Here is a 25,483-nt window from a genome sequence, read left to right on the forward strand (position 1 = left end):
GGTGGGTGGCACGTGTTCTCTGAGAACTTTGAACAGAACTACATGGTACATGAACAGAATAAAGGCATACTTAGAGCAGGCAATTGTATTTGGTCAAACCAAGCTTCTATACAGGGCTCCAGCGTTTGCTCCAGAACTGATAGGGTGAGTAATAGTTGTGTTGGCAGGGGGTGGGAAGGGAAGCAGGGCAGGTTTCTCAGCATGAAGGGTAAAACTCAGAGTTTATACTGTTTATACTTTCATCTCCAGCATGCTTTGGTCCTTCTCCATTATCAGAAATCTTGCAGTCCTCTTACGTAGGACTGTCAGCAATGCATGTTACTCCATGAATAGGCAACTATTAAATATGTCACTTTTGTGATTTTGTCCAAAATAATTTGTATCACTCCCAGTCATTCTCCTGTTTTTACCCAGGATCTATTTTCTTGTTGGAAAGGTGTACTATTGTTACATATTTACAAAGTTCTCCCAGTGATGCAAGAAATTAATAAATACAAAGGCCACTTCAGAAGCTCCCTTTAAAGACTACTTTCCACAGCTAGATCCAGATATTGGCTGGAGATTTTGATAATCTTTTATATCTTGGCTTTCAGAGAAGTCAATTCTAATGCCTTGTGATTCAAATGCAGATTTCCCGTGTGTTCCTTAGACGCCAGCTAGGCCAAGGCACTAACCGCCTTCTTGTCTGAGCTACTGAACTCTTCACTGCGCTTTTAAGACCAAATAAAGCTACAGGCATGAGCCTATACTAAAAAATTAACTACTGCTGATGCACAGATGAGACTGAGCATATCTAGTGTGGATGCTGCATGTGGGTTTTACATTTTTCATTCAGTATTTTTTTTCATGTAGTTAGTTACCTTGTCTCACATTGATGTATTCACATTGCAGTACCATTCAGAAGTACTGGGTTCTGGGAAGCTTTTAAGAAGGAGCTGGAATTCTATGAAAGTTGAGGGGAAAAAAGTGCAAAATAAGGCTCACGCTTCCACAAGTCCATAGGAAAATTCTTGCAGAGATTTAGTATTTTTGTTTCTTCTGAAAAGGAGCCTTGTTTAAAAATTAAGCTTTTTTTTAGAAGCTTCTGAGTTTATTTTTTTTTTATTCTCCTCGCTATGTTCCAGTCTATACATTGCAGCATGCTCCTCTGTGTGACTTGTTTCATTTTTAATGAAAATTAAAAATTGGGGATACCCATGACCACAGCTCTCAAAAAAACTATGCTAAGCTATTACTCTTTTTGCTATTCAGTAAAAATGCATCCAAGACTTCAGAAAAGTTAACAGTATATTGTCTGCTAAGCTGTTAAGTGGTTAATTTGTCTTGCTTGAAACAGAGTCCCGGTTTGCCATAAGGTGTCAGACCACGCCTGACAAGTTATAAATTTGATGATTCATAAAGTGCGGTTAACAGGGGGGTTGGGAATGTCAAAGGAAGCTAATCCTGTTTGATAGAGAAAACAGTGGTAGTCATCAGCTAACAAAGCAAAAATGTGCTCACCGTGAAAGGTAAATGTTTAATAGAAACCTCGTCGCCATTTACATAAATGCCCATGTTTTGAAAGATATTTTCTTTTTCTACTGTTACCTAACAGGAAAAAAAATGCATGGTTCTGTACTTGGGCACTCCTAGCTCATTTTCCTTTGCAGTTCCTAACTTCAGATATTCAATATGTCATTTAATCAATACATTTTTGGCCATTTGTACTTTCAACATTGTTTTCAAGCTGCTTTCCCCCCCCACCCCTAAGGTTGTAGAGAGATTTGGAGGAGGGTAGGGTTCGTTTTCAGTTTGTTCTTAATGAGGGATTTAATGTATTTCTTAATGAAACAGTGTTTAATGCATTAAAATATGACCAAAGGCTCTCTTGCAAGCCCTTACTTGTTCACTGAAGTTAAAAGCTTATTTATATGAAGGTTTCATGATCAATCTTCTGATTGATGCTTGTTTAAGTTTTTGTACAAATTGTATTTCAAGTAGCAATTTAAATATTTTTGTACACTAGTCGTGTATCACACATTCAGCAAAACCACAAGACCTTGAGGTACTCAAATATCTCTGAATAAAACAAGCCACAGGATCATGTATAAACAGATACAAATGGGGGGGGGGGGGGGATTGCAAGGTGCTAGAAAACTGTGTACTGTATAAATATCTAAGATACCAAATAGATAAGACTGTAGCAACAGTGAAAGAAAACATAGCAAAGCCGGTTACTTCAGTCCATAAAGGAAGGTTAAGGCATGCAGTTCCTCTTTGCTCCTGGACAAAACCCAGCAATGGAGACAGGCGGTTGGTTAACAACTGCCTTTGCAGCATGTGTAGCTGCCTGTTCCTTTAACTGGTGGTAGCGGTGTGTTAATCCAGAAAATGGAGGCTTATTTTCTGTGCTTTTCTGTTGTCCTGGGATGAAATGCTTTATTGCAAATACGTGAAGTTTTATATAAGCTGAATTAGGCTTAGTGGGAAAATCATAACTTAAATGCAAGTGGTGGGGGTTGGTTTTTTTAGATCTCTGTGTATGTTGCTCTAACGTACTGTGTTTGAGTCCTGATTGCAAACTACCAAAGGATGATTGTTCCTTGATAATTACCCTTACTGAAGTAACAGGGGGGCTGGGTGATGTGGTGATAACTCTAAGTCTGAAGGAGCTGTAGTGATGTTCATGAGATGGAATTACTGTAGAGAGATGGCCAAAACCAAGAAAAGTAAGTTGCTTCTTGAAGCACTGCAAAAGAGAGGGGAAATACTTGAAATATATAATGAAAGGGAAAAGCTCAAGAAGTGGTAACGTTAAAGAGGGCCTATGAGCGATAGCAGGTAGCAAGTTAGTTGCTAAGTTACGAGGCAATTTTGGACAGCAGCTATGGTAGGCAAGGATGGTTTAACGGGTCTGTGCCGAAGTTCCCATGTTCAGAGATTATATGGAAGCATTATGTCAGCGTCAAATCATTGCACGCAGAGTACAGCGACTCTGTTGCTGGGAAAGATATCTGCGCTGCCGGAGAAAGGAGCTGCCTTGCTTTCTGCTCCACGTAGGGCTGGGGGAGGGGGGAGTCCCAGCCTTTGACTCGCTCTGTCCCACTCTCAGATGAGTCCTCCAAATTCCAGCTCCTACTGGGATAATTATACAGGGAAATCCAGCTTTTAAGAGCAGAGGGGTAGTTCCTGCCTATTTTTCATAGCACTTCCTACCAGGGCTGCAAGCACTTAAAAATTCTGCCCTCTCAGAAGAGATCGCAGCCTGCCGGCGGATAGGAAACAATGGGCCCTTGGCATAATTTTTTCTGCAGTGGGGATGAAATAGGACTGTTGAATGATAAAAAGAGACTCTAATCTTTTGCTGGGATCCCAAGGGCTGAAGGGCTTTTTTCCCAGAATGGATTCTAGCCTTTCCAAAGACAAAGAATGGTGAATTCAGTAATGAGTCCCTAGCTAGCCAGCATAATAGATTCGCTCTATTTAAACCTTGTCCCAAGAGGCCTGTATGTGGGTTGCTTTTTTTTATTTGTGGTCTATGCTACTATAGAGCTCAGATCAATAAAACTGCTCATCAAATATGTAACTAGCATTTGTGATGGAGATTGATAAATATGGCTAAGTACAGCTAGGTATTACACAGACTTTGTTTCTTGCACTGATGCATAGGCTGTTGCCAGAATCTTGATTTCATTCTTTTTGGGATGTGATCAGTGTTAGTTAACTAGACAGACTTAAGAAGCCACATTTGATCTTTATGACAATTATGATTCTCTGACCTCTTTCCCTAGTACATCCAACTTAATTGACCGTGGATTGTTACCTCCAGTAGTATGGGGTGCTTTTCAAATAATATAAAAGAAAGAATACTTGGAGATGTAAAAGGAAAATTGCATGAAAAGAAGTATAGTTTTACCACGGGTAGATTGTGGCAGGCTAATTTGGCAGCTTGCTTTGGTAATAACTGTGTAACAGACTTTGTAGGCAAAAGAAACACAATAGATGTAATAGATCGTGACTTCAGGTTCACATAATCTAACTTGAAGAAGATACAAAGATAATGCTGTTAAGAAGTAACCTTATGATGGGAAGACAAAAAGAGTTCCGTTTGCTGGTGTTCAAGAAAGACCAATTCAAACTACAAGTGTTCTGGAGACAGGTTACTAAGATGTTCAGAAACTTGCTTTATTTAGCCTAACAAATGAAAACTGAAGCTAAGCTGACTCTGGGTGTGCTCTCAAGGGTACTATGTTAGTAGCAAACACAAGAAAAAGGAAAGAATTATTTAAGGTGAAGGACACAGACTTGCCATAAGTACACTTAGGATGGAAATTATAAAGATGTTCCTGACCACCAGAGAATTTAGGATTTGGAACAGTGATCCAGTAGAAGCAGCAAGAAGAAATCTGGTTGGAAGACTAGCATGAACCAACATGTTCACATTCTACTGTGTGGTGCTTATGTTAGGAAAGACAGGACTCTGTAGGGAACTTACCTCTGTTTTAGGTTTATATAAACACTGGGGGAAATGCTTTTTACTTTTTTGGCTAGCTGGAAACTTTTACCAGAGTTGTAACTACAACATTATATCCATTGGTTCAAGTGTCAGGTCTATGCCAGCATTTTTTTACAATAATTTCAGTAGATCAAAAAACACATGTCATGCCCTAGTGTTCAATGAATATGAAAAATGTGATTTTTAAAGTTTTTTGGTTTGGGGTTTTTTTTTCAGTCTTCTAATCGCCTGCCAATGCATCTGAGATAATTTACTGTAAAACTCAAGACAGCACTAATGGGCTACTCCCCTCAATATAGCATGAGTTTGAAAGGGGAAACATCTAGATTCTGAAGTGCACTAAGCCTTATTTTCATCTTCAAATAATCTTTTAAATTTCTTTAAAGATATTTTTAATATACGTGAACATCTAATTATAGCTAAAGATAATTTGCACTTCAATTATCCTCCCTTCCTGCTAGGTCCTCGGCAGATGAACAATCCCAGGAAAAGTCTTTGCCATGGGTGCTCTCTACCTCACTACACCTTAATGGATCTTCTGTCCTGCTCCTAGAAGTCCAAAGGTGAAAAAGGGTAAGTGTCTGTATATATGTGTGCGCACGTGCAGGGAGGGCAAGGAAGAACACATCTGCCCTGTTTTACAGTCACTGTGCCCAGCCCTGGTGTTTATGCACACAGTTACGTCTGTACACACAGTCCTGGTATGCACAAAGGAGTTTCTCACACTGTTATGAAAGCCATTTCTTAGAGTGCCAAAATCCTAGGCCCACAAGTAATTTGGTGGTTTTACAGTCTTCTCGACCTACTTCTACGATCTGCACCTTCCCTTCCCTACTCAGCCCCAAACTGCAAAAGCCAACTCATTTCATCACAGCCTTAGCTCCCCTCCAGTCTGGGTACCTCCCAGAGCTACCTCTGCTGCTCCTCACTGTCCTGGGCCTGCAAGACCTCTGGCTGGAGGTCTGGAGCAGTATTTCAACAGCTGGCGTCAGCCCAACTGAGACCGATAGGAAGTTGCAGCCATTTTGAGGGGAAACGGATAAAATGGAAACCTTTCCTGGTATCTTGATGGCACAAGTAACCTCTGCTCCTTTTCCGTTCACCAACTCCAACAGCTGGTCATCATCCAGTTCTCAGATGTTGCAACGCTGCACTGCAAGCCTCTGTTTTCTCATGCTTTGTTCTGTAGCCCCACGCTGCTGGCAATGCTGTGTTTCGCCTTTGAAATGACACACATCTGCTGTTCCCGAAGCGCTGTATCGTGCCCTCCTCAGCCAATGGAAGAGCTGCCGTAACTGAGATGTTAAGGTGTGATGGGGAGAGGAAATTAAGTGATTTGAGAGATGCAAGCTTTCAACTTGCCTGTCCTCAGTCATTTACTTCTTTGTTTCGGTTTGCTGGGGAGAAATAGATAAGGCCCTTTAAAGAAGGTTCTTAATTGGCAGCTTGGTAAAGCGACAGTGGGAGTCTGTATTGAAGAAACTGGAATAAACAACAAAACCAAAACATAAGGTCATGATTCAAGCAAATATGCCAGAGGGAGCACTCAGAGCAGACGATGTTTATTGCTCAATGTAGTCTAAAGTCCAGGCAGCGTGCGGACGCAGTCCAATGGAGCTCTCCTAAAGCTGGGAATGGAGAGGTGCACAGGGAGCAGACCTCAAAGGAGGCAGCATGTTTTCCTTTGGAAAGGGGCAATAATGATGGTGCAGCAGACTGAAAATATTTAACCATATAAAAGGTCTCAGTGTTAGCAGCAGCAATAGAAGCTTTTTGCACATTTCTTTATTAAAAAAATAAATCAGACATTAACTTTTAGCATGAGATAGCAGGTCAGTCACCATTTCTTACACAAACTATTGCAGCTGAAAGTGATTGTGGGAAAACTTCCTAATTAACCCTGTTGGTTTTGTGTTTTTTAAGAAGAGAAAAGTAGCTGAACTTCTGAATCTAGTTTCTTGTGGAAACAAAGCTTACGCAATCAGTGTTTGTCCTGTACCTAATAATTTTGTAACCCTGTGGCAAATCAGATTTTGATGAAAGTTGGAAGAGTGATAATGTTAGACATAATTTTCTTTTAAACATTTCATAAAATCTGGCAGCAGGATAAGGGACAGAGAGTCAGGTTACTGCCTTGACTGAAGAAAAGGCAAGAGGATCTCAGCCATTATATGTTGCTTGCCAGCCAGCTGGCCAGTCAGCACACACGTGCCGACAGCGAGCATTTTTATAGCTCCAGACTAGTCCCAGAGTTTGTTGTCTCTTGGTAGCGACAGTGTCATCGGAGAGCTGGGATTATTGTGGTGAAGGAGAAAAAGATGTGGGACAAAGGACACAAATCCATAGGAAATCAGGCTTCATTAGTTCTGCTGCTCAGGAACCACATGTTTGTCTAACAATAGCTTTCTGCCCAAGCACCTACGTCAGAACCAGATTAGATTTCTATTTGCATACCTCCTTACCTTTCTCAGGAATGCCTCCGGCATAAAACTCCTCAATTTCTTTCTTCCTGAAGGCATGGGTCTTTCCTGGAGTGTAACTGTAAAAGTTGCATCTTATTTCTTAATAGATTTATTACTTTGTTTACTTAAAGTCAGATGAACTGGGTTTAATAACAACGTCAAATGTTTGCTGCTTTTTTTAATCCTCTTGGCTCTTCAGAAACAACATGACAGAGAGAGCAATTGAGCTGGATGCAATTCCATGTTGTGCACACACACTGAGAGCAGAACCTGAAGACAGTATTGTTGTGCAATGTAAACAAGGCATAAATTTATCCTACAGAACCCTCGTAGCTGATGATCTGAGAGGGAAAGAATCCAATGGATTTCTGAAGCATAGGATGAGCCTGTAGCACTGACAGGAAGAACAGGATTTTTTTGTTTTCTTGTAAACTGAGCATATTTTATATGTACTTGTTGAAATAATAAGCATGGAAAAAAGAAAAACCACAAGAAAACTTTACAGCCACTGTTCAGAGGAATGCTGTAGTATCCAAGGGAGTTTTTAATCTGCAAGGAGAGAAAATAGGAGCTGTGCTCTTCTTTCTGTCTTATGTAGTCTAAGGTCTGTATTATGCTCATTACAATGATATCAGTGCTTCTAAATTAAAGTAGCAATGCCCAGATTCCACAGGGATGTGTGTCACAGAAATGCATGTGCTAGTAATTAAAACAGAATTTTCAAGTATTGCTTCGGATTCAGACAAGAACCTTTTTTATGCAGTTGTGTAAGAAAAAAAGGAAGCTAGAGCCAAACTGGGAGGGCAGCATTAATTCGTGACACAGCCACTGACACAACGTGAGACCTTGCACGTTATTGTTGCGGCTAGCCACACCGAAGAAAAGAAGTGTTCTCAAATACTAGGTAGCATTTCAGAAGCTCAGCTTTTATGGAAGTCCATCCAAACCCCAGCTGAATGTTCCCACTGCTAACCACTTTGAAAATACACTCCAAAGAATAACTAGTCACCTAGAAAGAAAATGAGATACAATTACAATGAAACAGATATTACTTTATTAGATCCTACCACTCGTCTACTCAGTATCCAGCCATGAGTATTGTGCCTTTTCAGAAAGGGGCAAGTATTTGATGTTTCAGGGGGAAAAAAAAGGCTCAAAGAGCCAAATAAGCTGCACTGCACTTCGTGGGGGTAGGGGATAGTCCTTCCTGATCCCCCCATGGACAATGGGTTTGTGAAAAGAAATACAGAGCAATTACCCTAATCACAGTCTTAGCAAATACGATTAATGATCAAACAGTTTTCCAACATTTTGGCAAATCCTGTCTTAGTGTTATTTGCCTTGAATTCCTCCCACTGCAATAAGCTGTGTAAGTTGACAAAATGCAAATGCAAAAAGCCTACCTTTTGTGTCCCGGGGTGCTATAACTTGATTATATCCAACCTACTCTTTAGTAGCTGACCTAATTTCTTTTGTTGTTGTAATTTTATAAGGAAGTTTTTACAGGCTCTTTGTACACGATCTTTGTCCAAGGTATCTTGGACAAAAAAAGAGATGAAAAATAGTCTTTTGTTCCTGGTACATTGTTGCTTTAATTTAGTTGGGTGTGTCTGGTAGAGGAACCGAGGAGCCTAATTTTAAGACTTTCTGATTTTGTTCACCTTGCGTTTATGTGTTCTGAGGCTAAAATAAAGCTTGTGTTGCACATGTACGATGGCTAATGAATTAGCTCCAGTCATCAGCTTAACTGCTAAGAAATTTTACACTGGGTCAAACCTAACATATCGGTACACTTACAATCTAGCAGCTCAGATCTACTTTCAAAACAAACACCTCAAATGTGTTATTAAAAGGCTAAAATACACCCACTGGCAAGGCCTGCATCCCAATAATGTGGCCGCGTGAGTCCTAGGCTGAGTCAAGAGGATCCTGCTAAAAGCAACACTTTGCCCAGTGCGGTGGCAAAGGGGATGGGATTTGTCTCACACAATTTTTGCAGTAACTTGCTATAGTCTGTCGATGTTTGCTCAGTCGCACCTAGTCAAACTGGTTTACATTGTTTCCTGCCTCATCATTTGTAAGTACTCCTTTCTTTTTTCTTTTTTCTTTTTTTTTTGAACTTGCTGATGCTCACAATTGTGCTAGCATTGTTATTAGAAGGTATCAAGGTGGAAAAAATAGTGGGCTTCAGAGGCCTTGTCCAGATGTCAGATTTAACTGCTCATTTAAGCAATTAATACATATGATTGAGTGTAGCGCAGTGCTTCAGAGGCTTCCCAGCCCTTCCCTGCGTGGTTCAAGTAACTTTGTTTTGTCATGGCATGTGCCTAGTGAGAAATCAGAAAGTGGTTTTTGAATGGCAGGAGCTGAAACCTTCCCCCCTGCTCACAAGGGGAGAAAGGCTGACTTGCAGCACTTTTTAATCCAGGAATGCAAACTCTGGGGAGATTAAGTCTCTTGAATAGCTGTGACAGCAGTCCTAATTTAGAGTAAAGCATTCTGGGACTAAATAAATGGCACACCAGAGAGAGAAGGAGATCTGGAAGGAGCCTGCAGAAACTATGGATGAGTAACCTAGGTTATTGTGCTAATGAGATTATGTTTTGATTTGAGGTCTACTCCTGGAGGGAGAGACTGAGTCACTTTGTCTTGGCCTGTGTCATGGGGAGGGGGAGGCCAGGATTTATTTTTAATGACCAAAATAGCTGTACAGCTGCCAGGGAGTGCCTTGGTTCCCTGGGCCCCCACCTCACAGCTATCTGGGAGAGTTACAGGGAACTTTTCCTTTTAGCCTCCTCTATGCCACCAGCCACCATTCTCCAGCCAAGCCTCTCCAGACCTGCCTCACGTCCAGGCATCGCCCCACATGCCCTCCAGGCTTTTTAGTTTCTCCACTGATGTTTGGTGAGATTGCTTTCCCCCCCGGGGTCCAGCCTGGAAAGTGGCTGACAGCAGGGGGTCCCCCTGCCTCCCACCCCACTTTCTCTGGGCTGGGGCTTCCTTCCCCGTAGCTGGGGCCTCCCGGAGCCCCCCGGTACTTGGGAACCTCTCTGTGCCGGGACCCCCCTTCTCTGGGGAGCGCAGCTTTCTGCTCCCTGCAGGCATTGCAATGCTATCAGCCCCCGCTGAGGCAGTGTTTGATTTCCCTGTTTTATCTTCAAGCACCAAGTAGAGCATTTCATATCTATAAAAATGTGTATATTATATATCCTGTTACACTGATACAATGTACAATGAGAATAGGCTGGTGTAAGTCCCTTTTATACACCTTATCAGCTTCCCTAATAGGGAATTCATGGTGTTTTAATTATATTGATGTAGTTGCAGCAATACAGAGTTCTCTGTGTAAAAACAGGATGAGAAAAATCCCCTAGGTAAGAGAAATTTTGCTGGCCAGTTTTAGAAAAACCTTCACACGCATAACTTTTGTTTCAGGTGTCCTACTATTTTCTGTACATGAGAGAAGCTCTTGTTTATAATGGGCTGATTAGTCATTTGACAAGTAAGCGTGTTTACTCATAAAGCAACCTATCTAGCTTCATGCGTGACTAAACTGAGTAACTACATAATTATATTTCCATAACTCAGGCCTTCTCTGCTGCGCCCCTTTCCTTGCGTAGGTTTGTTTTATTCTCTCCTGTCTGTCATGTCCATCATTGAGATTATGTACTCCGCTAGCACAAAGCGCAGCGCCCAAGGCGGTGTTTGATCGCAGGTATGTTCTGTATTGATACATTTTACAGCTCACTTGTTCTGCTCAGAATTCAGAGGTGATATTGATTTAAAAATTTGAAGGAGAGAAAACTCATCTTCAAGAGTATCCAAACTTGTATTCAGCCTTACTCATTGCTTTGAGTATTAGGCAGAAGTGTCACTAGAGTTTTTACGGGACTGGTTATCCCCCACAAATATGAGCATTCATATGGCTTATAGTAGAGGTGGCAGAGCTACATCTAGAGTATCAGGCTCTAGGGCTCCAAACCTGCAAAATTGCTCTGTTTAGATTGGCATTAACAGAGCTACATACAACAGCACTGTTCAGAGGATGAAGCTCTAAATTAGAAAGCGCTAGGCAGAAATTCAACCAGACTATGGAATTGCTGGACTGGGCAAAAAAGCTGTTAGCCTGGTAAGTCAGGCTCATCCATTTTCTTCTTTTCTCAGTGCAGTGCAAACACAATTTCTTTCCCACATATTGCCCTTAAAAATATTATAATATTTGTTTCAGTGCAGTTAATAGATTATTTCCTATATTTGTGATTGCTTGACTTTCATCAACTTCTGTTTATTTGTTCATTGTACTTTTTAATCCCTCAGTGGAGAAAAAAACCCCCAACAACTAAAAACATTTTTTTTTTGTTTTATCAAATTGTTCTTTAATCACTGTTGGGCATTTTTTTCTTTCTTTTAGGCTGCTAAATTAGGAGTTAACTCCAGTTTCTTAGTTAGTTTCTTCAAGTTTACCTGAAAGCGGCAGGGTGGAGGGGGAAGACAGCTTGCCCAAGTTTTATGATTTGTAGTACAGGTATTCAAGCAGAATGAAAAGAAGTATGAAACAAGGAGTGTCAACAAATTTCACAAGGATTAATGTTTGCATCACCGATAAAGCAGAAGAAGAAATGCATGGCATGATAAGTAAAAGTGATCAGAAGAGGGTGTGACTGTGAAGGAGGGAGAGAATGAAAAGTTGAATGATGGTAAAAGAGGGAGTCAGGGGAAGGATTTAAACAGGTGAGAAAACAGGCAAGAACAATTGTACTGACTTTTGGTTTGTAATAGGGGGGAAGGTGCAATTACGGATATCTCCCATATGGATATAGGGGAGATGAAAAGGGAGGGAACATACAAGAGTGGAAAGTTTGCAAAGCTTGAACATGGTCTGGCTGCCTTGGGGTAGGACTGGCTTTGATTAGTCCAAGCAACAGGGTAGGAGAAAAGGAAGGACAACGCTTATAAACAGAGCAGAGGGATTGGAGCAGCACTTCAGGGGGCTCTTCAGAAGTTCGGCAGCAGCCATGGGAAAGTCGAATTGGCAAAGACACTTCCCCGAGAAGGCATAGTGGCTAAAATGTAGGACTGGATGGATGAAGAGACCAAGATAAATGCACTCATCACTGACGCAGAATGCTGCCAACATGACTGGGTGCTGATCCACGGGGAGAGGCAGAAAAGAGAAAGCCTGCTGAGATTTGCATGGCGAATAGGAATGGAAAAGGAAGCCTCAGCTGTGAAAAGGGAGAGGTGAGGATGCAGTTGTGAAAGCCAAGGAGAGAAAGTGTTGAGAGAAAAGATAAAGTTGGCAGAGAGATGGCAAAAGTAAGAGACAGGGATCAGTGAAGATATAAATAAAGACAACGTCATTTAAGGAAGCAGAAGTCACGAGACAAATTTCAGTCGTGCAATGAGAGAAGATAGCAGAATGTCAGAAATGCAAGACAGTAGAAAAGAGGCTTGGAAGTACATGCTGTATGTGAGTCGTGGTATTAGTCTTGGTGAGAGATGAGCCAAGGAAATGGGGAAATGTTGTGAATATTGAGAATAACAGTGTGCAGGCTAGAGGAAAGTTAGTGGAGGCTCTGAAGGACAGAGGAACAAGAGAGAGAGAAGTGTTAAGGGCGTGTGAAAGAGAAATTATGTGAGTCTTAATATCTTTAGGAATTGGTCTACGCAGTCTTGCACTGTAAAAGAGAGTTTACAGGAGAAAGAGCTTACCAGCATGGGTGGGGAAGATGTTTTCAGAGACTTTTCTTTCCACTGTCTGAAACTTGATGGATGTACATACGTCCTTTAGCGTCAAAGCTGGTTTTCAGACAAACCAGCAAAATGGAAGGGAAGAATTAACCATAAGGAGAGAGAGTTAAGGGAAAGGAGAGAAAGATTTTGGTAGAGGAATATGGAACTAGCTAATTAGCCTAATTGGCATCATCTGTCATTTCCTACAGCATCACAAATTCTCAGTATCCACTGTACTGAAAGTCTGTGTAATGAAAAGTGGGATTCAGGTCACTTGACAGACAGGCAGAGTACCTGCTGATTTCTAAGTTTATGCCTGCGTCTCTTTTGTCAAGGATGAGAAGCAGGGAAAGAAAAACCAGTTTTCAAAGTCAGGGTCAGCAGAGACAAGCACATCATTTGCATTTCACTTTATTAATGTGGGTTAGCTCAGCAGGCGAAGTCTAGCATACTGATAAATGATTTCATAATGGGAAAAATAGGGTCAGTGACTGCAAATCATTTTTCCCCCTAAAGTAGATGAGGCACTGTTGGATGGGGGGAATTGGGGGGGTCATATTTCATTTCAGTCGGGAAGTACAGATGTAGGCTGGACCAAAAGGGCTCTGAATATTTCACCAAGGAAAAATTATGATGAAAAAGAGGTGGAGCTAGGCCCTGCAATTATCACACAGTCCTGCTCTCAGGGGGTGATGGCTAGCTCCTGCTGTATCGGGTCCACGTGTTCTCCCACTGTGTTTAATCTGAGCAGCTCACAGAGTTGGCTCTATCCTTGGTTTCTTGCACAGAAACCCTCTGTTACCCCTCTGTGGAAATGAGACCTTTTATAGCTTGGCTCCTACAAGCTCCTGAAACATAATTGCCCCTCCCTTTACCCTATGCTCCCCATTAGCTCAAGCACAGGTTTTGTTCCTCCCTTCCTATAAAGTAACACTGAGTTACTGAGTACACAGCATGTCTTCATGGACATATGGTTGTGGAGGCAATTGGGCACCTGCGTTTGAGGAGTGCTAGCATTGATCATGCCCTACTGACACAGCTCCAGGAATATACAGATCTGTGCAAAACAACCAGTGTCTATGTGTTTTTCCTTGCCTGAATCTTCTGAGCTTTCTTTGGACTGGGGTCAGAGACTTTGAAGCCTTCTGCTCTCCTCCAAGTCACAGGAAACTTCTTTAGTTGCGAGTTGGATCTCACAGCTAAACCGACGTGCTATGAAAGGGCAATTGTCTTTTCTGTTCCCCTGCTTAAGCTTTCTGTGCCTCCGAGTGCACCCCCAGCCTGTCAGGCCCACGGTGGGCTGACAGCTCAGCTCACCTGATCCAATAATTACTCTCTGCCAAAAGGGGCGATCCCACTCCACCTCCTTCCTCGCCGCGCACCTCTGCAGCTTCCCTTCCTGTGGCACCGGAGCTCATCTTGTCTCACAGCCAGGACTTCAAGGGCCCTAAACTAGCTGACAACTAGCTCCGCCAAAGAAGGTGAGCAGTATTTTTGCTGGATTAGCTGGTGAGCCATCCCACCACAGGATCCCATGAGCACAGCCTGGGGAGGCAGGACTGCCCTGTTTGGTGTCAGAGAGCTGTCAGAGGGGCTTGGCTGCATCATCACGCCATACCCCACAGCACTGGAGAATCCACCACGCTCAATGCTGGTCCGTGCTCCACACCTGGGGACATTCTTCCATTCCTCACTCCTGACCATCGGGCAACCTCGGTGGGACTGATTCAGCCTCCAGCTATCTGACTTTCCAAAGATTTTTAGTAACTTTCCAAAGAGTTTTAGTAACTCTCAGCTTTCTTGTCTCCGGAAATTGTGTGACACGGGCCTGACAGGTCAGCTCCGCATCCACTGAGACTTTTGGTAACTCAGCAATTTCTTACCTTAAATCAGAATACGAAAATTACACACAGGCACAGTCCCCAAATTGTCACAGTTAGGCATGATGAAGCACCTACAAATTGACCCAGAGCATGTTACTTTTTTCCTGATTTTATTGGCTCTGGTACCAGAACCACAGGACAGGGATAAGCAGGTACTGAATTGAGATGAATTTATGCCTATTTTGAGACTGACATGTTCCAGTTTCCAGCACTATTATTAAAATGCAAATATGTAAGCTATGCCATATTTTGTATTCTGATTTATTACTGTAAATGAAGTGAGGGATTTTTTTTTATCCTTTGAACAAAGTTCCCTCAGAAAACTTTTGGCACTCTCTACTCTGGCTTGCAGTGACCTTACATTGATACATTTTGTGTGTGTGTGTCTTCCTTTTTTCTTTTCCTTCATGCTTTATCTGTTGGCACAGAGCTAAATCCAAATTTCAGCAACTCATTCCCAGGGCTAAACAGCCAACCGACTGTCTTTTAACTGTTATTTTTTAATTTTGTGGACCCTGGCTCTGTAATCTCAGACAAGAAAAGTTAAAAGCAGGGCAGCATTGCTGCTCTAGTCCTTTGCAATATATTTATATCTTGCATGAACATAACCAATTTTTCTTAGATCCAACATATATCTAAGCTAGAAAATCTGATGGAATGTTTGAGAAATGAGAACAACTATTTTGTCTTCAAACCTGGTAATTAAAAACTCACTATTGTGCTACAATACCTGTAACACACAACACAACTACTTCTGTAATCCTTTGATTTTTTTTTTTTTTTGTCTAAACTTTAAATAGTAGAATAAGATTTTCTGGGTAAATAAATGTGCGTATAGAAACCTTGCATTGTTACATAGGTTTCTAAACACAGCACTGAATGTTCATTTTGAAAGGAAAATAGGCAACTATTCTTTAATTCCCACCTTTTAGCTCTCTTTACTTAGAGAAATACTTGTATCTCTAAAGAATGGAGCCTCCTCTTCTTCATCACTGTGTCCTGCAGGAAACCTTGGGCTATGGCGCCTTTGCAGCATGGCAAAGTGGACGTATTTCAGACCAATACAGAAATTTGTTCAGTAACTAATTGTACGTGACTAAATGTGTGTGTTTTTTTTTCCCCAGGACAACAGGAATGTTTAAATAGTGGTCTGCAGAGGAACTGCTGCACATCTTACTGCCTGTGGCCACCTCAGCGGATGCTATGCCGATGTGGTCCAGAGGCAAAAAATGAAAGGTGACCCTTAAAATGACTTCTCTCTCACTTGCAGGAGGGCCCGCGCTTACTGCAGCAGCGCAGGCAGCTTTGAATGAATCACAGGATTCCAAGAATTAGCGACAAACCTCATCACGTGGGCAACCTGCAGCACAGGAGCTGCCAGAACAATGCGGTGACTGAGGAGGCTAATGTGATCCCTGGACGTAGAATACCTTCTGTAGGAGTAAAGAGGTGATATTACGGTAACATGAAGGGAATAGTGTGTCTTGTTCTGGTGCCCACGCTTGAGAAAAATGATGTTGACAATTTAGGCTTCACAAAGGAGCAATAAGAGTTACATGATATCTAAGCAAAGCTGATTTATGGTAAGAGACTTACGATCAGTCTCTTTAGTTTATTGAAAAGAAGACTAAGAGGGAACCGGATGACAAACAGTAGGCACTGCAGGTTCTTGACTGCAAGTGGCTCTGTCATCCTATGGACAAAGACAGAGCCACATCCCATGGCAGGAAGTGAGAGCTAGAAATAAGGTGGATAGAGTAGTTCAGGGTGAAGATTAATTAATTTCATCACAGTATTGTGCTTGGATCATATTCTGGCTTAACAGCCACAGGAGCCCTTTTAATTACTATGGCAAAGGTGTCATGAAATGTGTGCATGAATAATTGAGATTATATGCTACATAAATAGGGCCAAATGCAACTAGCCGAGATCAGAGAACTCAAAAGGGCTGACTGGGACATCTGCATTTGAATAGTTCTTAAGGGAGGATTGTGCAAATCAAGGACTGTTTTGCTGCTATGGGCAATTCCAGGAGACGCTGGTTATGGCCTTCCCAAAAGCGTGATTATCCTGTATTCCTTCCTGTGCCATCTCTGCCACGTTAGCCTCTAAAACAATAAGTCCTCCATCTTCAAATTCCTCCTCCTCAGGCCTGGATTCAGGGGTCATACATGTATTTAAGGAAAAATACTCCTATGCTTCTCTCCTATTGAAATCAGTGGGTTTTCAGGCTGTCTGAAGACAAATGTAGAGTTCAGCCTTCTCTGAATCCAGGCAAGTAGCCTCCTAATTATGTCTAGGTAAAGAGCCAGTAGGGATCTTTCTTTCATTTCTTTGACTTTCACACCAGTTTATTTCACGTTGTCTCTTTAGACGCTAAGTGCTTTAAAGCGCAAACTGTCACTTCTATGGATGTAGTGTTTAGCACAGCTGAAGCCTGTCTTGATTGGGAATTCTAGATGCAGCTTGAATGCAGATAATATAGAAATTTATAATAAGGCTTGAGTTAATGCTTAGTCTCCTGTGCCGTATAGTTTGACATCAGCGCTGCTTTATCACTGCAAGCATTTACAAAAGCTACACTCTTTCTGAGAAGACTCATCAAATGCTGTTGTAGAAGGATTTTGTGCTTTGTCTCATAGCAAATATTTCCAGAACTGGACTGTTTCTTTTCCACAAATTAAGACCACACGCATTTCATGTGCTCAAAGAAGAGCAAAAGAAATCAACATTTGCTAAACAGAAATTAATCTGAATCTAGCTAAGAAGTGGGAGAAAAAAAGACTTTTTAGCATACACGGGCAGTCGCTAGGTCCTTGGGTAACTGCCTGCCTCAGCTCTCTGTACATAGCTCTAGTTGCTAGCAGATCCTGGTTGAAATTCAAATCAGTTTCAGCATTGCTGCTGTCTCTTCTAATTGACTCTGTCGATACACTCAGCTAGTGGGAGGGACAGAGGAGCAAAGCAGGCAGAAAGGACCAAATGATTTCTAACACATGCTAGGCTATTCAGCAAAACGTTATGGACACGGGGGCCTGACACTGCACAAGCGTCGGGATTCCCCGTGCCCTGCCACGGAGCACTGTCAGAAAACAGAGAGCAATTTTCTTTTTTTTTTCTTTTTTTTTTTTTTTTTAATGTTAGAACCATTAGGCCCAGACAGCGGTTGAAAACCACAGTTCAGTTGGCGATGAGCGCTATGCAGCAGCGGAAGCGCGTGGAAAAATTCTGGCTGACTCATCCATAATTCATCTGGCGTCCCGGGGAACGTGCGCACTGGAGCGGGATCCCTGCCACTCCTGCAAGGGGAGACGTGGGCAGCAACCAGCCCTCTTCCACACAGGTAACCCCGCAACCCCCAGGCTTGCTGCAGGGCCGTCCCACTGCCTCTGAGAGGGACTGGTCTCCCTGCTGCAGCACAGGGCAGGGGAGCATAGCCCTGGGAGACTTAACGACTTGCGCTTCATGACGATGCTGCTGTGGGGTAGGGTCAGTGAGGGAGCTGGCCTCATACCCTGACATAACACGTGCAATGATTTGAGGAATCCATCCCAGCCCGTTCAGTCTTCGGATCTTCATACCTGTGTGCGTGTGACGTAAACTCTGCTTTGAGTGACTCTGCTCTTGGCGTACAACCTCCTGCTGGGCTGCGTTTCCAAGGGCTCCTGGCGAAGGGCTGGCCAGGTGTTATTAAACCTTAATGATCTGGGTTCACACTGAACCCAAAAGGTTGACGGCTGCAACCCAGGGCAAAGTAGTTTTCAGCCTGACCTTCAGCTTGGAGGTAGCTAAGCAACATATTCCACGTTGAGGGATTTCAGTCACCTGATGAGGTTATTTTAAAGGTATGACTGGCCTGAAGAGACAAGTAGAAAGTCTTGGAGGCTGTTTGAAAGAAAAACAGAAGAAACAGGATGCATATCAGAGACTGTCTGTGATTTCCAATTGTATGCAATAGCCTAAATTCAGAGGAGTTTGCAAGAGAATCTTATGGAAAAGACTGGTGATAAGTAGTGAGGAAAAAATTACATAGACAAATGAAAGTAGATGTTAATTACTTTATCTTCATCCGTGCATTTCTTCTACTGCCCAGGGCTGACTCCTTCAGGACTGACTGCTTCCACTGATTTTCTGAAGGGATGAATGAAGTTCAGAGTACTCAAAATACCCGCACTGCAAAATAAGCTTGCAGGAAATCTGTCTATCAACCATTAGTCTGAGGACTGTGTGGTCAGCCACGCAGCCTAGGCAAAGCGAAGAGCATGTATACACGGTAGTGCCCAAACACAAGGGCCTAGGGATGTCCAGCTGGATTGTGGCTGCCCCAGGACACCTGTAGATCAAGAGGGCTGTACACCATAATGCTTGCTGCAGTGGTCAACTTCCACCTGAACGCTGTGTTGGTGAGAGCATGGAATAACTTGACAAAACAAGATTCAGAACTCATTAGCTAGCACACACAGGTCAAAACCATCAGTTACATTCAGAGTCTGCAAATGTATATCTATTCTACTTCCAGAAGCTGTGTTTCAGGAAATTATCTTCTCAGGGCTGTAGTCATTGTCGCTACCCTCAATCATTTAAAAAAAAAAAAAAGATATGACAGAGAGACATAATGTAGCATGTTTTAATAATAAAAATTTTGCCTTGCCAAAGCAAAGTTTCTTTACAACATAATGTTTAATCTCACATATACTTCCATGGTTATTTTCTTGTCTTAAATCTAATTACTTCCCAGTATTTCAGTTTGTTGTATCTATTTTCATCTCATGTTCTGCCACTGTTCCCGAGAGTACGCTCCATTGCACAATTCTCTGTATTATTCATTTTGAGGCAGCTTCTGGGATAAAGAATTAGTCCTGGAATTTATCCACAGTTTTGACACTGGCCAGCTGGGTGACTTCTGGCCAAGTCACTGCACCTTTTCACCACCGTTTTCCCAGCAGTAAGAGTGGGGTAATAACCCTTCCTTTTTGCAAGCACATGGAGATCTGCAGATGAAGTGCTAAATAGTTCATAGTCCCTGTTTACAGCAACAATTTCACTGATGTAGTAGACTTACATACTGAATATTTTTTTTTTCCTACAGATTAAAACCTGAAGACCAGCACATGTCAAAGTGCTTATTAACCTCTAACAGAACTGGCAAAAACAGACAATCACTCAATGTTTCTTTTCCTCAGCCTGTTTAAAAGAGGCACAATAGTAATAGAGACAAGCTTTTAAACTAGATGTTTGTGACCTATTTGGAACATGTACAATCAGTGCAGGCTTTGCTCATTGGTTCTGATTTTTTTCTTAAGGCAGCCTCCGAGGGAATAAATGCAACATTTCTTATGCCTGTGACTATGTGCACCCTCGTCCAGCCAGGCAGGGTGCTGCTTGAATTGCAGCAGCCCCAGGACTTGGTAGGGAAGAACTGCCTGAATTTGAGAGGAAGGCCTCACTGTGACGCTTGCTTTTTGGTCCTGCCTGAGAGTTCACTGAACTCCACACAGAAGGTCTGTCAAGTTAGGAAAGTTTCCTATAGTCTCTGCCTCTTCAAAAAATACCCAACAGCCAGATTAAATCTGTCTTGCAGTGACTTTCATGTCCTCAGATAGAGGAGTCTCTAAAGAGACGCAAGCGCAACAGCCAATTGTGCTAGAGATGCACGAGTTCATTTTAAAAGATGTTTCCTGTTTCACCCTTATACATGATCTTCTATTAAAAAAATAAATTCAAATTAGTACTAAATACATTTTCTTGAATAGCATCAACTATGGAAAAGGTTCTTTCAACTCCATAACATGTATAAACATGATACTGTAGTAATCTTGTACAGTAGTGTATCTTATCTCTGATGGTCACATTTGGAGTTCAACTATATATGAATAAAAATCCCCCCAAAAGGGGGATCAGTCAGATTACTACTGGCTTGCCTTTTCTTTATTACCTCAGGTTTATTTCCTCAGTTACACACTGCATAGTTCAAACATTGCATCCCCCTTAGTAGCGAACATCTCCATTCCCGTCCAGATACGGGGCCCTGGCTTTGATACCTGATAAGCTATGGACAAATGTGAAGCTCGACTTACCAGTGAGAATCCAAGAGAGTTGGAAATCCTGCTAGCACAAGTGAGATTGGAGGACTAGGACTAAGACTTTTGGTTTGGAGCTGCTAGTCAGAGATTTTTGCAGTATTAGAGTCGATACTTTGTCCATCATCTGAGCCCCAACAAACAGAGGCAAAACTGTGCAGTGCCTAATATTTTAATATGTATTTTAAGGGTATCATCTTGCAATGCCAAATTCAAGAATTTGTCTCATGCATCCGTTGATTTTGTAACTAAAGCACTGCTGGTCAAATTGTTTTCCTTACTGTTTCATAATTGTGGGAGGAAAACATGTAAGTAGATTGGAATTGTGCGCCACAACAATGAATGTAACTCTCATTTAAGGCACAGGATATGAGAGAGAGGAATCGAACTGGAGCCAGCTAAGGACAGCTCTTCTACCAGGCACTCAAGTTTCCCTAGGAGGCTTTTATCCAACCCTTCAAACTTAGTTGGGATATTTCTTCCAGTAGAGCTACACCTGTAGCGTAGGCAGGGTGCAGACATTTTACCACAGTCAAACCATATGCAGCTTGGTTACACTTTGCTATGTTCTTGGCAGCACTGAAGGAGCATGAGTTAGTGAAATTTTTTTCGTGTATGTGTTTGTAAAAGGCACGGTACTGGATGTTCAACATCACTGAGAAGCCAATATACTGTGGTAATGACCTTCAGGATGTGGAAGAGAATGTTATATCACTTAATGATAAGTAAATAAATAGAATAACAATTCAGGCCTTGTTAATTTGACAATGTCTTTAAATTCAATACAGTAGTAGATACCTGGCCCCTTCCTGCCATGCTTTTTAAGTTCTGCACTAAGCATTGGAGGCTAGATATTATACCTGTACAGTATGTCCTTTCTTCTCAGTTAAAAATTAAAGTAAAAGGTCATTCTTGAACAGGCTTAGAAACTATACATGGTTTTGATAAAATACAGGGCTAATTCTAGTTGTATACAACCCTTCCTCCTCTTCCTACCTTCTCCTGCTTTTAGGACCCATATTAAAAGGAAGAAGAGTTGTCTTTCAGGCATCGTTGATGTCCATCTTCAGTACCACCTCTTGAAAAGATGTTGCTGGATATGTCATCGTTAGCATTCATTTCTTCAGAAATGTAGAGAACCCTGGGTTGCCAGAGCTAGAAAACATAAGCTCAGCTAACCATCACTTGGCACTTCCTGCTGGCCAATTTTTAACTACTGCTGTCACACACATTTGTTACCAGCCGTTCATTAACGAGGAATGATTAGTTCCTTGTTACAGCAGGGAGGTGTCCTAAACTTTTCCTGCACTGTTGCCCCAGCAATGTTTGCTGATTTTGTTTTCCAGTTCAGATCAATCATGCCTGAGCCAATACCAAGCTGTAAGCACATACCTGACCAAGAAACATTTAAAAGGTTTGTGTGGCTGCATTTATATTCTCTGTGGGTAGACGTGGTCATAATACTTCCTTTTCCTGCATTTTTCACCGTGATTCAATATTCCTTCTGTACATAAGACTGTGCCACTTTAATTATGGATCGTGCTTCCATTTAAATTGATAGAGAATTTGTATTAAAAGTTTGAAAGAGAAGTTGCTATCTTCTCTGCTATTAATAGTATTACTGCTTTATATAACTACATGATTCTCATACAGTGGATAAATTATAACAGACAAATAAGCATCTCTGCCCACAAGGAACTTTTACTTCTGCATAAGAAGAGATGAAAGGATACAGAGCAGGAAAGTTCAATGCAGGAAACAGACTGAGGTTTGGAGGGTGGAGAGAAAATGCTGCAAAGAAGCAGCAAGTCTGCAAAAGGTCAAATCTTAGCCTAGAGATGAGGAGCAGTCAACAGAATTAGGGCCAGCATTAATGTCTCATACTACGTACAGCAATTCCTGGATTAGCGGTGAAAATTGAGATGTCAGTAACCAAAGCGAAGAGGCTATTTTTCCTCTGAAGTGTTTAATTTTGCAAGTGTATTTCCTCTTGCCCAAGCTCTGTCTCACCTCTTCCTATGAGCCAGGGATGACATGTCACTGAGTCACATCTCACTTCAGCTGCACCGCATCTTCAGCAGCTTTTGGTCCCACCTCTTCAGCATTTTGCCAGTGCTACCTCCTGTTCTCCTTGCTCAGACATAAAGCTCAGGCAGGGAAGTGGGACGGCAAGCCAGCGCATACCCACTGCTGCCCTTCCTGCTGGGCCACCTGCGTGCCAGGTTGGGCTGCACACACAGCTTGGCTTTGTGCCGACCAGGCGTGTCAGGAGGCTGCTTGGCGGCACCTAACAGCTCATATGGGACCCACAGGGGCCGGGTGAAGATCCTTGTGCTGAATTGCATCAAATAAAGGAATTCATGCTGCAGGCAGAGGCTTTGGAGAGCAAAAGCATGCTTTGAACAATATGCTGTCTCTAGAAGCCAAACATGTACTAAAAGAAATCACTAAAAGCAAACAAAACCCCCACAAATTGTACTAAAATGGCATAGATTTAAATTTCCCATACACATATTTAAATTTCCCATACGTCAACAACATAACATATTCATTAGAAGAAATAAGGAGTCTCTAACACAACGACATAACATATTTACTAGAAGAAATAAGGAGTCTCTAACAAGCAAGTTTATCCTAGAACTCCTAACCACAGACCATTAAAATTAAGCAAACTACTTGTTTATCGAAACCTTCCTTTAATTACCAAGAACTAGCCAAGTGTGACAAATCCATGACAACACTGAATTGTTAGTTTCCTGCAATCTTCATGTTTAAAAATAAATTCCTCTCTACCATGAGACTTAACCTACTAGGGCCTGAGAGTACAGACAGCATTTGCCTATTAACAAGCGTTATTATACATTAATTACCTTAAGAAACAGAAAAGTGAACTGAAGTTAGCAATATACAGTGGGGAGCTTTTTGAGATGGAAAAGATTTGCACTCCACACTTTTCCTCAACCTTTCTCAAAATATATCAAATCCGTATATACAGATTACTCTTTGTTCCTCTGCAAAGCTGTAATATGGGGAAGAATGCTGCCAGGTCAAATTAGGTGTTGCCGATTTTCATTATTTCATTGCAAATCCTTCAATACTTTTTTCAGCTGCCAAAGTCAAGGGACTGCAATAAGAATCCCAGCTTTTGTATTTTTTAAGCAAGTTTTTAATTCTTCTGTATGGCAAAAGCTTGTAAATATGAAAGGAAGGTCTCCTAAAAGCTCAGAAAACAGATGGCAAATAACCAACCACCTACCCATCCTCTCTAAATGTCTTATTTTTAAGAAAATGGGCTTTTAAGCCAACTTCATTTGTGGGTGGGCATTGACTCACGAGTTTTGAACACTTACTGTGGCAATTCAAATCTGGATCAAAACTTAAATTTTCTGTTTCAAAAAGCACGGTTGAAAATTTTTTTAAAGCAACAGAAATGCTTGTATTCCATTTAGTTTTCAGACTATCCAAATTAAATTTTCAAACCACTCAAGCATTCCCTTACATTGTTACTAGTCAAAACTCAAGAGAAACCTGTTAGCGTATCAGTTGCAGGAGGTTTTAAGAAGAGTTTAAGCAAGTGCCTGTCAGGAATGCTCATGGAATAGCTGGTTCAGCCATGGAAGGGAGATGACGTCAGATAGATAACCTCTCAGTCTTTCTCAGCATTTTGATTCCTAGAAAGGAAAACTGACTTTATTATTAAGACACTTCCAAGGGGAGCAGTACCATGCAGCTGTAACAAAATCAGTGACAATACTGCAGCTTTTATATAGTAAAGATGTTCATTTCATACTCTATAGCCTCACACAGGTAAGTTCATAACGTAGGTTAAAAGAAGTTGCCAAGTAGATAAGATTCAGTCATTTTTAAGCTGATCAAACAATATTGTTGATGACAGAGGTTAGCATAGGCGTGGCTTGGCAAACAACAATAATTGCTGATCATAATAATATGTACTAGAACAGGAAGCTACTCTTCCTCCAAGCTTCTGAGCATAGACATTGCAATCATGACAGCATATATAATGGCAAGTTAATCTTAAAAACAATCACCTGCGAAACAATCACCTGCAAAATCATGACCTTGTTTGAAATATTTTAATTGCTTTGTCATGCAAGTATTCTCCAAGGTTACCATGACTGAACAAAGTCAGAAAAATATTTTGCATTTTGTGAGATGATGTGCTTTGTAGATGCATGTTTTTGTACTCTTAAAATAGAAGGAGGCAACTGCCTGTACATCCTACAGGCTTCTGGTATATTTAATATATTCCATAAATCATAACATAATGATCAGTCCTGTACAGTAAAATACTACTATCTAACAAGGGCAACAGATTTTCAGGATTTCAGATTTCAGCAGATATTTGGGATTTCATACTGACTGGTCTCCCTGGAAAGGATTTGAAAGAGGCAAACTACAGATTGGCAGTAGGACTGGGAGCAGCTACAATAACTAAAAATTATTAAAACTCAGTGTTTTCACCTGACAGTTTCACGTTCCTCAAGTCCACTTAAAATCTACTTCTGCCATTAAGATTAGCATGTGGAACATTTGAATTTGTAGGTATGAGAGATGCAGAGAAGAAAAAAATAGTTTCTCATATGTAAACATCTATTTTACTGAAGAGCCAAGTGAGCTAAAGAAAAAAGCACAACGAAACTCCATTTGCGTGCAATTCCTGAAGCCTTACTCATCTCACTTCCTGATTCTCCTTTTTGGCCTCCTTTCCCTTTGGGCCCTCCCACCTCTATAAACACCATAACAATAATTATCTCGTCAGTGGAGAATTAAACATTCTTGACATCCTAACATCTAACAAGTACAGGACAT

The 25,483-nt window shown here is 41.5% G+C and overlaps 2 long non-coding RNA genes across 3 annotated transcripts in view; one reads left to right on the forward strand and one right to left on the reverse strand.

The window, feature by feature from the left end:
• On the forward strand, positions 1–21,236 carry LOC142079129 (uncharacterized). The gene is made up of 6 exons (XR_012672515.1): positions 1–144; positions 1,337–1,508; positions 4,957–5,068; positions 15,844–16,022; positions 17,718–18,976; positions 19,663–21,236. It is a non-coding gene; the product is annotated as an uncharacterized LOC142079129 (long non-coding RNA).
• The window catches only part of LOC142079130 (uncharacterized), a 13,098-nt gene continuing 4,908 nt past the window's right edge, over positions 17,294–25,483 (reverse strand). For both annotated transcript variants that reach the window (XR_012672517.1, XR_012672516.1), the window contains 3 exons: positions 22,664–24,324; positions 21,650–21,808; positions 17,294–18,458 (listed from right to left, as the gene is read on the reverse strand). This is a non-coding gene — a long non-coding RNA (uncharacterized LOC142079130). The remainder of the gene's footprint in view (positions 18,459–21,649; positions 21,809–22,663; positions 24,325–25,483) is intronic.

This window comes from Calonectris borealis, chromosome 2 (genome assembly GCF_964195595.1).
Source record: "Calonectris borealis chromosome 2, bCalBor7.hap1.2, whole genome shotgun sequence".
Lineage (NCBI taxonomy): Eukaryota > Metazoa > Chordata > Aves > Procellariiformes > Procellariidae > Calonectris > Calonectris borealis.